The sequence below is a fragment of the Tamandua tetradactyla genome, chromosome 6 (genome assembly GCF_023851605.1).
Source record: "Tamandua tetradactyla isolate mTamTet1 chromosome 6, mTamTet1.pri, whole genome shotgun sequence".
In the NCBI taxonomy this organism is placed as follows: Eukaryota; Metazoa; Chordata; class Mammalia; order Pilosa; family Myrmecophagidae; genus Tamandua; species Tamandua tetradactyla.
The window spans coordinates 99,553,541-99,569,261 of record NC_135332.1 but is presented as its reverse complement, the minus strand read 5'-3'; the positions used below and the strand labels follow the sequence as shown (position 1 = coordinate 99,569,261).

At 39.3% G+C, this 15,721-nt stretch overlaps 1 protein-coding gene across 2 annotated transcripts in view; it reads right to left on the bottom strand.

The window, feature by feature from the left end:
• Positions 1-15,721, bottom strand: part of LYN (LYN proto-oncogene, Src family tyrosine kinase) — a 156,458-nt gene that overhangs the window by 70,257 nt on the left and 70,480 nt on the right. The window lies entirely within an intron of this gene.

Here is a 15,721-nt window from a genome sequence, read left to right as displayed (position 1 = left end):
GAAGAAGAAATCACATGCAGAGGCTGTGACCAAAAGACAGCCTGGCCCCTTCAGGAAACTAGTTCAATCTGGGACATGGGACCTGGGACATAATCAGTAACATGATGCTTTGTTTTTTGCATGGGCAGGCACCAGAACTCGAACCCCAGTCTCTGGCATGGCAGGTGAGAATTCTGCCACTGAGCCACCATCGCACCGCCCAGTAACACAATACTATATGCATTTCAGAGAGAGCACTGTGATGGCAGCATGCAAGGTGAATGAGGGGTTTGAGGCTTCGAAGGCAGGCATAGCTAAGAGCTGAAATGGAGAGTGCTTGATTCCCAATGAATGAAGCTTGGGGTCTAGGAAGATGATGTCCACTTAATCAAAACTAGAAATAAAGGAGGCCTAGGTTTGGGAGAAAATATGCTCATGGGAACATCCAGGTGGTCAACTGCAGTGGACATCCAAGTAAGATTTGTGAGCCTGGAAATAGGAGAGATTTTTGGAGCTACAGGCACCAAAGTTGGCACTGGCCACCCCTGACTGTCAAGCGACTATGGAGGAAGAATGTCCCGTGAGAGAAGGGGGCTTGTTATTGACTACTTCAGAATGATGTAACTGTGCTCCTAATATTGCTAAACTCATTAATTTATTCAATGAACACCTACAATATGCAAAGGTATGTTAAGCACTCAGGAATAAAAAAACACGATTAAAACCAAAAACTAGAGTTGATTTCCCAGTGCCTGCCTGCCCATGCAAAAATTTTAAAAATTAAAAAAAAAAACTTGGAAACAGATATGAATCTTGCCTTTATAGACTCATGGTCAAGTGTATACGTTAAAAAGAAAACAATTTAAAAAAAAGAGAAAACAATATCTGTTAGGACAGTCATTACAAGGATGCATTTAAGGTCCTGTAGGACAGTGGTTCTTAAACCTGGGAGAACATCAGAACCACCTAAACTGCACAGAATATAGGTTCCCTGGACACATCCCAGATAAATCTCTCAGGTTCCAGTGGGGCAAGTGCTTGTGTGATCTGTGTAATTCTGAAGCATAGCCAAATCTAGGGACCACTGTCTAGAAGTCTAGAAGAGACTACTTAAGAGTTTTGGGAGGGGTGTGGTGGTGGGAAACATGAGGGATTTTTAATAAGAACTCTCCAGATCTCCTTGACAAGCTCTACCAACCACACTGCCTTGTTCCCAGACACCCATCTCTCCTATTTTGTCCTTTTGGGTTCCAGTTGGTCTGGAAACCTCAATTTGTTTATCATTTTATTAATTGAGGAATGAAGCCTTAAAGTAACAGCCACACCTATTTCTGAAACTATTGAGCTGAAGTTCCCATAATAAAGGGGAAGCAATTACTTCTTAGGTTCAAAACAGCACTTTTTTTTTTTTCACACTGCTAAAGTTTCTGAAGTGGAGAAGGGTTTAGAACTGAAAATCAAGCATGGATGTTCTTTCTTCACTAGACCTGCCACCACCAAAAGTTCTTTTTAACTGCTAGGCCATTAAAATGAGGTTTTATAAATGAGGAAACATAGTAATAGCTAAGTCCTTCCTTTGTGGACCCCTGAGGACACAGGATAGGCTAGTCCTTGTCCCATCATCACTATCACCTTGTGCCCCTCTCTGGACCATCCATTGTGCCCATCCTTGCCATGAGACTCAAGAAATCACCCACCCACCGTGTGGAGACTGATGCTACATGCCTGGGCCAAGGCCTCTGGCCATGCTTTTGTGGGTCCACACTGTTCACCCTCACTGCTCTCCCTCTCTCCAGCTCTCTGCAACTCATTTGCACGTGTGTGCTCTTTCCCCATTTCTACACGTTATCTCCCCAGACAGGGCTTCACTATCAAAAATAACACCTGCTCTGTTCGCCTTCCATCACTATTTACACTCTTGTTTTTCTTCGTACTACTTACAACTAAAGTAGAAGTTAAATTAGGGCAGGCTCCTAGCTTGTTTTGGTCACTGTAGTATTACCAGCACCTAAAACAGTGCTGGCACATAGTAGGTGCTCAGGAACAGTGAATGGATAGATGGATGGATGGGTGGGTGGATGGATGGATGGATGAATGGATGAATGGATGGATGGATGCGTGGATGGATGGGTGGATGAATGGGTGGATGGGCTAATAGGTGGGTGGATAGGTGGTGGATGGATGGAGAGGTGGGTGGATGGATGGAGGGGTGGGTGGGTACATGGGTGGGTGGGTACACAGGTAGGTGGGTGGATGGATGGAGGAGTGGGTGGATGGGTAGAGGTGGAGGGGTTGATGAATCAAGCAGTTATGGTTGCCTCACTTATAGGGCTTCATGTAGGCTTATTAGGGTCCCTCTTGTTAAAGGTGAGTAAGGAAAAGGAAAAGAGGGTGAATCCCACCTCAGTTATTGTTGTTTTAAAATACAGCTACAAGTGGACAGAGTTTCTATTAAGGGAAGGGGATAAAGCATTTTGGAAATAAATTGTGGATGCTACTAATGCCACCAAAGAGAACACCTGAACGTGGTTAAAATGGGAACTTTTACAACAGTAAAACAAAAATAATCTAATAGACAGTAAAAAAGAATGTTTCTACCTATGTATGAAGGTATCATGATCTTTTGAAAGAAAAACAAGAAGCAAACAAACCCTGAAAAACTGTCCCGGGGTGGTTCCTAAATTCTATCACTATTTTTGTTACTTCATTTCCATGTAGGTAATTTCCTATCATGTCATCATGTAATCAGGCCCCTACTAATGACTTCCTGGGTACTGTCACAACAAACTTATTACATATTAAAAGAGAGAAAGAGAGAGAGACCTTTAGGACTAACTTCCAGTTTACAGGAAATACAGGAATGAGATAAATGACCCAGTAATTCCATAGTGGGAGGTATTCTGTAAGATGCTTCAAAGAGCCCGTGGAGCTGGGGTTGAGTGGGAAGGAGTTAGAGAGACAGAGAGATAGAGCTAGAGAGAGATTAGGAGGGAGGGAAGAGCAAAGAGAAAACAAATGTGACAAAAGATTAAAAATTAATGAATGTAGGTGAAGAGTATATAGGTGTTTATTCTTCCATCTTTTCTGTAGATTTGATATTTTCAAAATAATAAAAAAAACGGGGGAAAAAGAAAAGAAGAGGATATTATGAATAACTTTATACAAAGAGTATTTTTCAGGGGACTCATTATAAAAATGTTAGCAGCCCCTGCAGTGTACCTGTAAATATGAATGTGTGTGTATGTGTTATGAGTGCAAGTGAGTGTCTGTGAGGAGGTTAGAAAAATTGCCTTGAGGCCAGATTGTGCAATGCAGTTCCCCAAGTAATGTGGGTTCACCCAGAGGGCACGGGTAAGTGCTGGGAGGTCGTACCCGGGAAGTGACATGAAGATATTTCCATTTCCCTGCTGGAACTCAGTAGGAAGGGTGGAGGGTAAATAGCTGGGCTGGGGGTGGGGGGAATCAGGTGCATAGACTTTTGAAGGAGACCCAATGAAACAATGATGGTGACCACTGTGGCCCAGGGGCTGTAGGAATGAAGAGGCAGGGATGGGGATAAAAAGCGTGTGTGTGTGTGTGTGTGTGTGTGTGTGTTGGGGGTGGAGGGTGGGGGGGTGGCAACCACCAGCACCATATCTAGAGATACTCCTTTATTTATGCTTCTCTTATGTTTGATCTCCAGCTCACCACCTGGCATTCTGAACCATATCTTACCATGATTAACTCTTTAGCATTTTTTATTAAATATTTTTAAGTGTGGGGCATCTTGCTTAATTCTTGAAGAAATATAGGACCATGACAAAATTTACATTTTGCCTTTACAGAGGAGTAAACTGAGGCTGAGAGGTTAAAGGATTTGCCCAAAGTCACAGAGCCAGTGAGTGGGGGGCTGGAAGCTGAGATACCCGTGTGAGATAACCTAAGGCTAAAGTCAGAGCTCTGACAACTTTGCCATATGTTGGCTATTCTAAAACTCATGTTTTAGCTTGTGATGATGAGATGATTTTTATAGCCTGCTTCTTTCTCCCCAGAATTTGAAATGCCTTACCCACAAAGGAAAACTAAGGAGTTCAATGAAATGAAAACAGAAAACCTGACCCAAAGAAAAAAAAAAAGGAGAAGGCAAATATGGTAACTCTGTAAGTACAGATTTGCTGTAACTGAACTTCACACTTGCCTGGGTTTCCTGGCAGAGAGGGCAAGGGTAGCAGTGAGTCACAGGGCATTCACCCTGGGAAAGAGGAAGTATAACAGGGGCCTCTCTGGAAAGGGTGCCTCCCAACATAAACTCTTAAATTTTCTTATGATAGCCTTCATGTAAAGCACTGAAGATGATATGGGCAATGTCTTCAATTCAACTTTTAAAAACAGTAAATGAAGGTAACATTTCTTTGGTTAGAATTGAAAATGATAATAATAATAATAATAATGATAATACACAACGGGGGGAGGGGTTGACATACAAATCTGGAAGTTCATTCCACAAGCCTGACTAGTTGGTCTATAGAGATATAAACTGCAGGCAATCATTGGCTCACAAAAGAACCCAAACCTCCACCTAAATAGACATTTTCTCCCTCCTTCCCTACCTCCCTATTTAAGGGAGGGAAACAGGTGGTGGTGGTAGAAATTGTGCACTGAATGAGGTTCCTCAATTTGGCTATAACATAAGTTCTGGGTAAAATCAAAAGTTTCATAAGTTTAAGAGATATTCCATCTTATCTATTTTTTTTCATTTTGAAATCTATGTAAATTCCTCTCCTTGTCTGCTACATAAAGAGTTTTTAAAACACTCATTACTCATATTGGCAAGCATAAAGAAATAGAAAAGTTAGGAAATCAGGTGCCATTTTCCCCAATAAAATTTGAATCCAATTTTAACAACCATTCCACACAATCCTAGATCTTAAAATATAAAAGCAGAGTTACTAGAATTCAACCACTGAGGACACAGCAATCTTTAGAAACTGGTATAAAAGAAACTACCTGCAGGGGTATTATATTCTGTTTTTATTATGAGTACACATTTTTTTTTTTTTTTGCCTTTATTCCATTAGCCACCGAGAAGAAACTAGAAACTAAAACTTTTTTTTTTTTTTTTAATTTCACAACTTTCCCAAACTGAATGTTTTAATTGAATTGAGTTTTCCTAGTGGTGAATGAGTTACTCATCCATAGGCTTGGTCGGAACTCTGAAATCATACTGAGTTTCACTTGCCTGACCGTAAACATATCAAGTAGTAACTCATCTAAGCAAAGATTAACCCTGAATGTTTACAGGGGCAGAGGGATGGGTGCGGGAGTGGGATTGGGGGGGGTAAGGACGGCATGATGACATAAGTGCCTACTTTGTGTCCAGCACTGCACAGGTGAGGAAGGTAAAGCCCAGAGATGAACCTATCTCAGGCAATCAAAACTCCTCAGTAAAACTGGGACTTTTTTTTAACCAACGCTTCACAGCTGCAGTTTTCTGTTCACTCAAGTCCTTGCTCTCTGCCTGTGGAATGATGTTTACCTCCAAAAGAGTTTTCTGAATTACAGAGCTTAGGAAGCCAAGAGAAAGAGAAAGCCAGCCCCAAAGAAATAAATACTGATCCCAAACAAAAGTGATTTGGGTCCACTTTTTGGTACAAGAGCCATTCATAGGAATTCATCCCCAAAATAATGTCCTGCCATTCCCACACTCATGCTTCAGTGTCACTTATGGAGCTCAAGAGATTCACTTTGTCCACCAAAGGAGAAATCTTCTCAACACCCTTTGATTGTCTTTTTTCTTACTTTACTTTCAAGAACAAGACTTAGATTAGGGAGGCAAAGTCCATGGAAGAGTTGCAAGGTTTTTTCCCAAACTATCAAAGGCACAGGATCAGGGCCTTGCCGTGGAAGCAACTCTATCACCTGAGTCCTCCAGGATTTGCTCTTGAGATGAGACCTGGGGGATAAGTAGGAGCTAAGGATTACCAAATACCAAAATGTATGGGCTCAACCACTCCAAAATACTCTTTTTATTAGTGTTACCTCTGGACAAACAGAAAAAAAGCAGGGCTCTGGGGTCAGGGTGACCTGGGTCCCTAGCTTGGCAACTGAATCACCTTGAGCTTCCTGGGGAAAATATGAAAGAATGAAAAAATGATTAACGTAGTACATAGGGAGAAAAGCCCTACTTGCTTAGTCTGGTTACCACCTTTTAAGAAGGGATTTAGGGCAGGGCAACAGTGGCTCAGTGGCAGAATTCCTGCCTGCCATGCTGGAGACCTGGGTTCGATTCCTGGTGCCTGCCCATGCAAAAAATAAATAAATAAAGGGATTTAGGGAAATCAATAAGAGTAAAGAAGTTAGGACTTGATGGAATTAGTTGCAGAGTTTGTTTCTGAGGCCCCCTCTTTTCTGCCATTCCACAGTTACCAGCTTTTCTACCACCAGAAAGAATAGACTGAAATAGGAACAGCTGGTCAGACACGAGCACCCCACGTACCTGCCCTGCCCATCCACTTCTCACATCCACTTATTACTAAGGGCCAATTGGGAAATGGCTTTAAGAATAGATAGTTATAGGGTCTAGATCACCAGACACAGCCCAGAGGAGGCTTTAAGTCTGAAAGGTGGATCCCACCTCCTTCTGAGCGTCACATCTCACAAGGGTAGAAGCACTGAGAAAAAAGGGTGTCAAGACAAAAGAGTCTGAGGCTGTCTCAAGGCTCTCCTCATTTGGCATATTGGCAATTTTCAGGAAATCCAGAAATTTCTCAGTGCTCTGATATGGTCTGCCTGCTCTCGCTTGGGGGATAACATAGCGTTCCTCAAACCCAGCAGGGAAGCCAATGGACCAGACCAGACTAACAAGACCACAAGGAGACAAAGGACATGGGCAAAATCTGGCCTTTTTCTCCCCAAATAGCAAGATTACACAAACCCTTTATATACCTAGATATCATCTTGGAAATGAACAGGGAGAAGAAGAAATATGAAGGACTAAACTCATACTAAAGAAACTAAGACATGATGGAAAACATACTATTATTTTAAAGTGGAAAGATTAGAACCTGTTGGCAAACTAAAGCATATTTCCTCCACCTGCTGCTATTTGGAATTTTAAAGAAGACAGTCACTTACAAAAGAGCCTTAGTTTCTTTTGTTGCACAGCCGGGTTATAAGGTGCAAATTCTGCAAGCTTGCTACATACAAGATGCATGGTTCTGCAATTAGTGGCATGGTTGTACAGCTTTTTGAATATAATTCATGGGAATAATGTCTTCATAAAAAATTTAATGCCAAAAAAAAAATCCCCCAGGGCAGTACTGCTGGTGTCCTCTTTATTAACTTTTCCTTACACCCTTGTGATTAAAATCTTATTATATTTGCTGATACCTTCATCTGGTTTGAAACTAATTTTTTATTTTGCGCTGTAAGGTGTAAGTGAAGCCACAAAAAGACCCAGAGATTTGTAGTTAGCTGCACATGAATGTGCAGCATAAAAATGTAAAGTTAACGTGATACTGACCGTAATAGGAAATATTTGGGCTTGATGGGGAGAGGGTACCCCTTCCCCATAAGGTAACTAACTTGACTATATACATATATTCAAATCTTTTAGAATGTATGTATGTACTTTGGGACCCAACACTACCTCTTCTAGGAATAAGTTATTTATAAGAAAATAGCTAGGCAGTTACCCGAAGCTCCATGTAAAAAGGTTTCTAATGTGGGGCAGTTTTTAACAGCATAAAATCACAAATACCTTTGTTTGCCGAAAGTAGGTCACTGGTTAAATAAATGCAGGTCAGCTCTCAAAATTCATTTTACCAAACACCAGTTCTCTGAGGTTTTTCAATTTACAAGATGACCAACTTACCTGAAAACTTTTAATAGATTCTGTCTCTTTTAACTTTTGGTGACGTTTGTATACTTTCATATTGGGTGGGATTGTGTTGACGGCTTAAGTTGACAACGGTTTGTATTAGTTGGAGTGGATCTAATAGCTTAGAAGCATAACAATTCTTATCAAATGTAATTGTTTTAAAATCTTCTGAAGATTTTTATGAAGCATTTTAAGGAATGTTTATTTTCAAAGTTGATGGTTATCAAGCCTTCTTAGCACAATAGCAGCCTTAGTTAATAGTAATTAGCAGCTAAAATATAGTATGAGATGTGGTCACATCTTATTTTAGTCATCTTTATGTTTTTAGGATTTTTAAACTAACTGTAAAAAAATTTCTTCAATCCCAAGTATGTCTGATATTGCATTTGAGGTTCTAGTCTTCCACTTCTCTCTAGTATTCCCTCTTAGACATCTTGACTTAATCGTTTTGCCAACAATTAGCAAATCAACACATCCCAGTCTCTCCCTCTAACAAACTAAAGTTTTAGCTCATCATATGTATGAAGAATGTTTCGGCCCTTCCAATTTCTTTCTGATGATTCTAAATGTAAATGACTATGTAAATTAAGTTGAAATTACAATTTTTAATGGCCAGAAATGGCAAGCTTGAGAGGCCATTTGAAGAACTGGCAAAAGAACCTTAAAAATGTATAAAGTTTTTAGAAATAAAAAATACTATTCAAACAGTTGAAAGAAACAGGTCTTCAGATACAAAGGAATATTTGATAAATTCAGCAAATTGGCCTTTAGGAAATCAGCATTTAGAATATTGATCTAGAACTTGATATCTCAACACACACACAAAATACTATGTAGCCATTAAAATATTGTGCATCTACACTTATTGACATAGAAAGATATTCATAGTATATCTAATTAGAAAAAAAGGTGGAAAACATAGTACATATTGCATGACACCATTTTTATTTGGGGAAGAAAAGAGAGAGTGGGTAGGAAAGAGCCTAGGTAGTATAAAACTTGTACAAAAAAGAAATTTTAAAAAAATTTAGAATAAAATAAGGTATCTGAACTTAGGAGCTAAGATCCTTCAGACTGAAAAAGTGAAGGAATAAGGATGAAAATGAAAGTGAGCGGAACATGGTGGGAGCAGTTGTTTTTGCTAAGAATTTAAAATGAAATGCAAAAAAATAAAAAAAGAGAAATGAAATAGCAACCTTGAAGGTTTTTTACTAGACATAGGGACACTCCCCAGTGGAACAGAAAAAGGAGAGGCACCAAGGTGTGCTCTGATGGGAAGGCAGCAAACAGGCGACAGGAGAATGCTTATGCCCCCACTTCAATGCAAAAGCCATTTCAAATGCTGTCCACAAGTCCCTTTCTCTTTGATTCCTTGCCAGTTTGGAAAATCAAAGGGAAGAGAGGGAGAGGTAGAAGAAACAGGCAGAACAAAGGTCCCCCGACTGTAATGAGCTTAGGGGCAGAAGAAGTGGGTGCAGCTGGAGAAACACGAGCAAGGAGCTGCATAATAAGACAGAAGGGACCCTGATGTCTTATGACGCATGTGCAGCCGACAAAAATAAAGCATTAAAAGAGATGGGTAATACTGTCTGGGTTGGTGGGCCGTACTAGAGGCCATGGCCCATCCCATTTACATCACTCCAAATTGAGCACTTTCACACAGAAGAAGATGACAGGGGATTGCTGAAACAAGGAGGGTCTTTTTGGTCTTGTTTCTCTTAATAATAAAGGGGAACACTATGAGAACAAGATGTGCTCATGGAAACTTAGGGATCCAGGGGAAACAGTTCATTTAAAGAAGCAGAAGAGGAAATTAAAGGAAGTCTAACTTATGTATATACGCAACCAACCAAGAGGCATTATTAAACATCAACTTTGTTTCTAGACCCAGATTTTTATGACCAACGTCAGCCCTTCTGTTCAGAAATATAGGCATATATTTATGTCCCACTTTAAGAGTTAAGCCAGCTTAAATGCATGCAACATAATAGAACGATAATGAAATCAGGAAAAAAATGAAGCTAAGCCCGAGGCAATTAAAAGAAGCTAAATATTAGCGCACTGTATCCATTTCTGCACAATGGTTAGATGTAGACTGCAAATCTGGGTGTAGGCCAAAGCAAAGAGAAAAACATGGCTTCTTTACGGCAGGGTTTCTCAACCTCAGCACTTGTTCTAGTTTGCTAGCTGCCAGAATGCAATATACCAGGAATGGAATGGCTTTTAAAAAGGGGAATTTAATAAGTTGTTAGTTTACAGTTCTAAGGCCGAGATAATGTCCCAATTAAAGCAAGTCTATAGAAGTGTCCAATCAAAGGCATCAAGTGAAAGATACCTTGGTTCAAGAAGGCCGATGAAGTTCAGGGTTTCTCTCTCAAATGAGAAGGCACATGGCGAACAGGGTCAGGGTTTCTCTCTCATTTGGAAAGGCATTTGGCAAACACAGCATCACCTGCTAGCTTTCTCTCCTGGCTTCCCTTCACAAAACTCCCCAGGAGGCATTTTCCTTCTTCATTTCCAAAGGTTGCTGGCTGATGGACTCTCTGCTTCTCATGGCTATGTCATTCTACTCTCTTCAAATCTCTCTCATTCTCCAAAATGTTTCCTCTTTTTTAGGACTTCAGAAACCAGTCAAGACCCACCCAAGTGGGTGGAGACACATCTCCCCTAATCCAGCTTAACAACCACCCTTAATTGGGTTACATCTCCAGGGAGATGATCTAATTACATACCGTATTGAATAGGGATTACTCTGCCTTTACAAAATAGGATTTTGATTAAAACATGGCTTTTCAAGGGTAGGTACATACATCCTTTCAAGCCAGTACAGCACTATTCACATTTTGAGCCAAAAAAGTATTTGCTGTGGGTGCATGTCGGATGTTCAGCAGCGTCCCTGAGCTCTGCCCACTGGGTGCCAGGAGCCCTACCCTGACTCCTGCCAGTTCGGGCAACCAAAAATGTCTCCAATCATTGAGAAATGTGCCTGGATGTATGTTGCACAGCAGGAAAGCTGGTGTTTTAATTGCTGGTAATAACTGTACAATTTGATAAGTGTTGATTGGAGCAGAATTCTATGCTTTGTTAGTCAATAAGTGAAAAATAAGGTTAATATCTCATTATAAAATGTACGAGGCACAGCGAGGAGTCTTATGTAAATAGACACCTGTCACTCTGTATATACACGGACAGAAACAAGGACACACGTACACAGACCCATTGCCTGTGTTGAAACAAACCCAGAAACTTTTTATGAGAACATACTCACCTTGTGTATATGTGGTCTGTATACTTATATATAAACCAGGCTCACCAGATAAATCAAGAAGAAGCAAGAATGATCTATACTTCCTACCCCCTGTCATGAGAAACTAAGGATCAGAGGAGTCTTACTGGTAGATCTAATAATTAATAGACTTTATTTACTAGCATGTTATTTTTTTATTCATCATCATGATCATTTCTTAGAACATCTGCATCAATTCAGAAAAAGCAATAAAAAGAAAACAGAAAAATCTCATACATATCATACCCCTTACCCCTCCCCTTCACTGATCACCAGTATTTCAATCTACTAAACTTATTTTAACATTTATTCCCCTTATTATTTATTTATTTTTTAATCCATATGTTTTACTTGTCCATCAATAAGGTAGACAAAAGGAGCATCAGACACAAGGCTCTCACAACCACACAGTCACACTGCGACAGCCATATCATCATACCATTATCTTCAAGAAACACGGCCACCAGAGCACAGCTCCACATTTTCAGGCAATTCCCTCCAGCCTCTCCATTACACCTTACCTAAATAGGTGATATCTATTTAACGTATAAGAATAACCTCCAGGATAACCTCTCGACTCTGTGTGGAATCTCTCAGCCATTGACACTTTATTTTGTCTCATTTTGCTCTTCCCCCTTATGGTCGAGAAGGTTTTCTCAATCCCTTGATGCTGAGTTCCAGCTTATTCTAGGATTTCTGTCCCACATTGCCAAGAAGATCCACATCCCTGGGAATCATGTCCCACATAGACAGGGGGAGGGCAGTGAGTTTACTTGTTGTGTTGGCTAGAGAGAGAGAGGCTACATCTGCGCAACAGAAGACGTTCTCTTGGGGGTGATGCTTAGGCCTAATTTTAACTAGGCTTAGCCTATCCTTTGTGGGATTAAGTTTCATATGAACAAACTCCAAGATTGGAGGCTCAGCCTATTGCTTTGGCTGTCCCCACTGCCTGTGAGAATATCAAGAATTCTCCACTTGAGGAAGTTGAATTTTCCCACTTTCTCACCATTCCCCCTAGGAGACTCTGCAAATACTTTTTTATTCAATGTTCAAATCACTCTGGGATTTACTGGGGCATCACTCTGGACAAACCAACAAAATCTCATGCCCTACATAAGGGTCCAAGTAGTATGGTGTTCGATTAAGCTGCCCACATAAGTTAAATTAGGAAATGCACTAGTCACAATATAAATTTTGTACCAAATAAACATTTTTTACTTGTCTCACATATACATGAAATTTTTAAAATATTAATTACCATCTATTTTCAACACCCTGCAGTAATGACATTCCCTTGCTCTTCCTCATGCAGAAACATTTTTAAATTTGCACATTTAGTCACTATCATTATACACTCTAGGCATTCCTAGATTATACTGCTTCAGTATTTATCGTCTATCTTTCCTTCTGATTTCATGTGTGCCCCCACCCCTCCTCCCTCTATCATTCTCGCATTCAGCTTCATTCAGTGTTCTAACATTATTGTATTACAGTTAGGTAGTATTGTGCTATCCATTTCTGAGTTTTTACAGTCAGTCCTGCTGCACAATCTGTATCCCTTCAGCTCCAATTACCCAATATCTATCCTATTTCTATCTCCTGATGGTCTCTGTTACCAACTGAAATTCTCCAAGTTCATTCACTTATGTCAGCTCATATCAGTGAGATCATATAGTATTTATCCTTTTGTTTCTGGCTAATCTCACTCAGCATAATGTCCTTAAGGTCCATCCATGTTGTTACATGCTTCATGACTTTATTCTGCCTTACAGCTGCATAATATTCCATCATAAGTATATGAGGCCTCACAGCTTGCTTAGCCACTCGTCTGTTGATGGATATTTGGCTGTTTCCATCTCTTGGCAATTGTAAATAATGCTGCTATAAACATTGGTGTGCAGATGTCCATCTGTGTTCTTTTCCTCATGTCCTCTGAGTAGATACCTAGCAATGGTATTGCCGGATCATATGGCAATTCTACACTTAGCTTCCTGAGGAACCACCACACTGCCTTCCACAGTGGTTGTAACATTTGACATTCCCGCCAACAGTGGATAAGTGTGCCTCTTTCTCCACATCCTCTCCAGCACTTGTTTTCTGTTTTATTGATAATGGCCATTCTAGTGGGAGTGAGATGGTATCTCCTTGTGGTTTTGATTTGCATTTCCCTAATAGCCAAGGAAGTTGGCCATTTGTATTTCCTCTTCTGAGAAGTGTCCATTCATGTCTTTTGCCCATTTCGTAACTGAGTTGTCTGTCTTTTTGTTGTTGAGTTGAACAATCTCTTTATATATTCTGGATACTAGATCTTTATCTGATATATCATTTCCAAATATTGTCTCCTATTGTGTAGGCTGTCTTTTTACTTTCTTGATGAAGTTCTTTGATGCACAAAAGTGTTTAATTTTGAGGAGTTCCCATTTATTTATTTATTTTTTCAATGCTCATGCTTTGAGTGTAAGGTCTAGGAAACTGCCTCTTATTATAAGATTGATAAAATATTTCCTGCATTTTCTTCTAAAAGTTTTATGGTTTTATATTTAATGTTTAGGTCTTAGATCCATTTTGAGTTAATTTTTGTATAGGGTGTGAGATGTGGATCCTCTTTCATTCTTTTGCATGTGGATATCCAGTTCTCTAGGCACCATTTATTGAAGAGACTGTTCTGTTCCAGGTGAGTTGGCTTGATTGCCTTATCAAAGATCAATTGTCTGTAGATGAGAGGGTCTATATCTGAATACTCTAGTCAATTCCATTGGTCAGTATATCTATCTTTATGCCAGTACCATGCTGTTTTGACCACTTTTAGTAGCTTCATAATATGCTTTAAAGTCAGGTAGCGTGAGGCCTCCAACTTCATTTTTCTTTCTAAGGATATTGTTAGCTATTTGGGGCACCCTGCCCCTCCAGATAAATTTGGTTACTGGTTTTTCTATATCTGAAAAGTAAGTTTTTTGGATTTTAATTGGTATTGCATTTAATCTATAAATCAATTTAGGTAGAATTGACATCTTAACTATATTAGTCTTCCAATCCATGAACACGGTATGCCCTTCCATTTATTTAGGACTTCTGTGATTTCTTTTGACAACTTCTTGTAGTTTTCCTTGTATAGGTCTTTTGTCTTAGTTAAATTTATTGCTAAATACTTTATTCTTTTGGTTGCAATTATAAATGGATTTTTTTCTTGATTTCCCCCTCAGATTGTTCATTACTAGTGCATAGAAAAACTACAGATTTTTGAGTGTTGATCTTGTAACTTGCCACTTTGCTGTACTCGTTTATCAGCTCTAGTAGTTTTGCTGTGGATTTTTCAGGGTTTTCGACATATGGTATCATATCATCTGCAAACACTGAGAGTTTTACTTCTTCCTTTCCAATTGATGCCTTGTATTTCTTTTTCTTGTCTAATTGCTCTGGCTAGAACTTCCAACACAATGTTAAATAACAATGGTGATAGTGGACATCCTTGTCTTGTTCCTGATCTTAGGGGGAAAGTTTTCAGTTTTTCTCCATTGAGGATGATGTTAGCTATGGGTTTTTCATATATTCCCTTTATTATGTTAAGGAAGTTCCCTTCTATTCCTATCCACTGAAGTGTTTTCAACAAGAAAGGATGTTGAATTTTGTCAAATGCCTTTCCTGCATCAATCGAGATGATCAAGTGATCTTTCTGCTTTGATTTATTGATATGGTGTATTACATTGATTTTCTTATTTTGAAACATCCTTGCATACCTGAGATGAATCCTACTTGGTCATGGTGTATAATTTTTTAAATGTGCTGCTGGATTTGATTTGCTAGAATTTTGTTGAGGATTTTTCCATCTATATTCATTACAGAGATTGGTCTGTAGTTTTCTTTTCTTGTAATATCTTTGTCTGACTTTGGCATGAGGGTGATGTTGGCTTTGTAGAATGAGTTAGGTAGTTTTCCCTCCTCTTCAATATTTTTGAAGAGTGTGAGCAGGATTGGTACTACTTCTTTCTTGAATGTTTGGTAGAATTCACATGTGAAGCCATCTGATCCTGGACTTTTCTTTTTGGGGAGGTTCTTAATGACTGATTCAATTTCTTTACTTGTGATTGGTTTATTGAGGTTGCCTATTTCTTCTCAAGTCAATGTTGTTTGTTCATGCCTTTCTAGGAAGTTGTCCATTTCATCTACATTGTCTAGTTTATTAGCATAGAGTTGTTCATAGTAGCCTCTCATTAATTCCTTTATTTCTGCGGGGTCAGTGGTTATGTCTCCTCTTCCTTTTCTGATTTTATTTATTTGCATCCTCTCTCTTCTTCTTTTTGTCAGCCTCACTAAGGTCCCATCAAACTTACTGATTTCTCATAGAACCAACTTCTGGCTTTGTTGATTTTCTTGATTGTTTCCATGTTCTCAATTTCATTTATTCCTGCTTTAATCTTCATTATTTCTTTCCTTTTGGGTTAATTTGCTGTTCTTTCTTTAGTTCTTCCAAGTGAACAGTTAATTCCTCGATTTTTGCCCTTTCTTCTTTTTTGATACAGGTATTTAGGGCAATAAATTTCCCTCTTAGCTCTGCCTTTGCTGCATCCCATAAATTTTGATATGTTGTGTTTTCATTT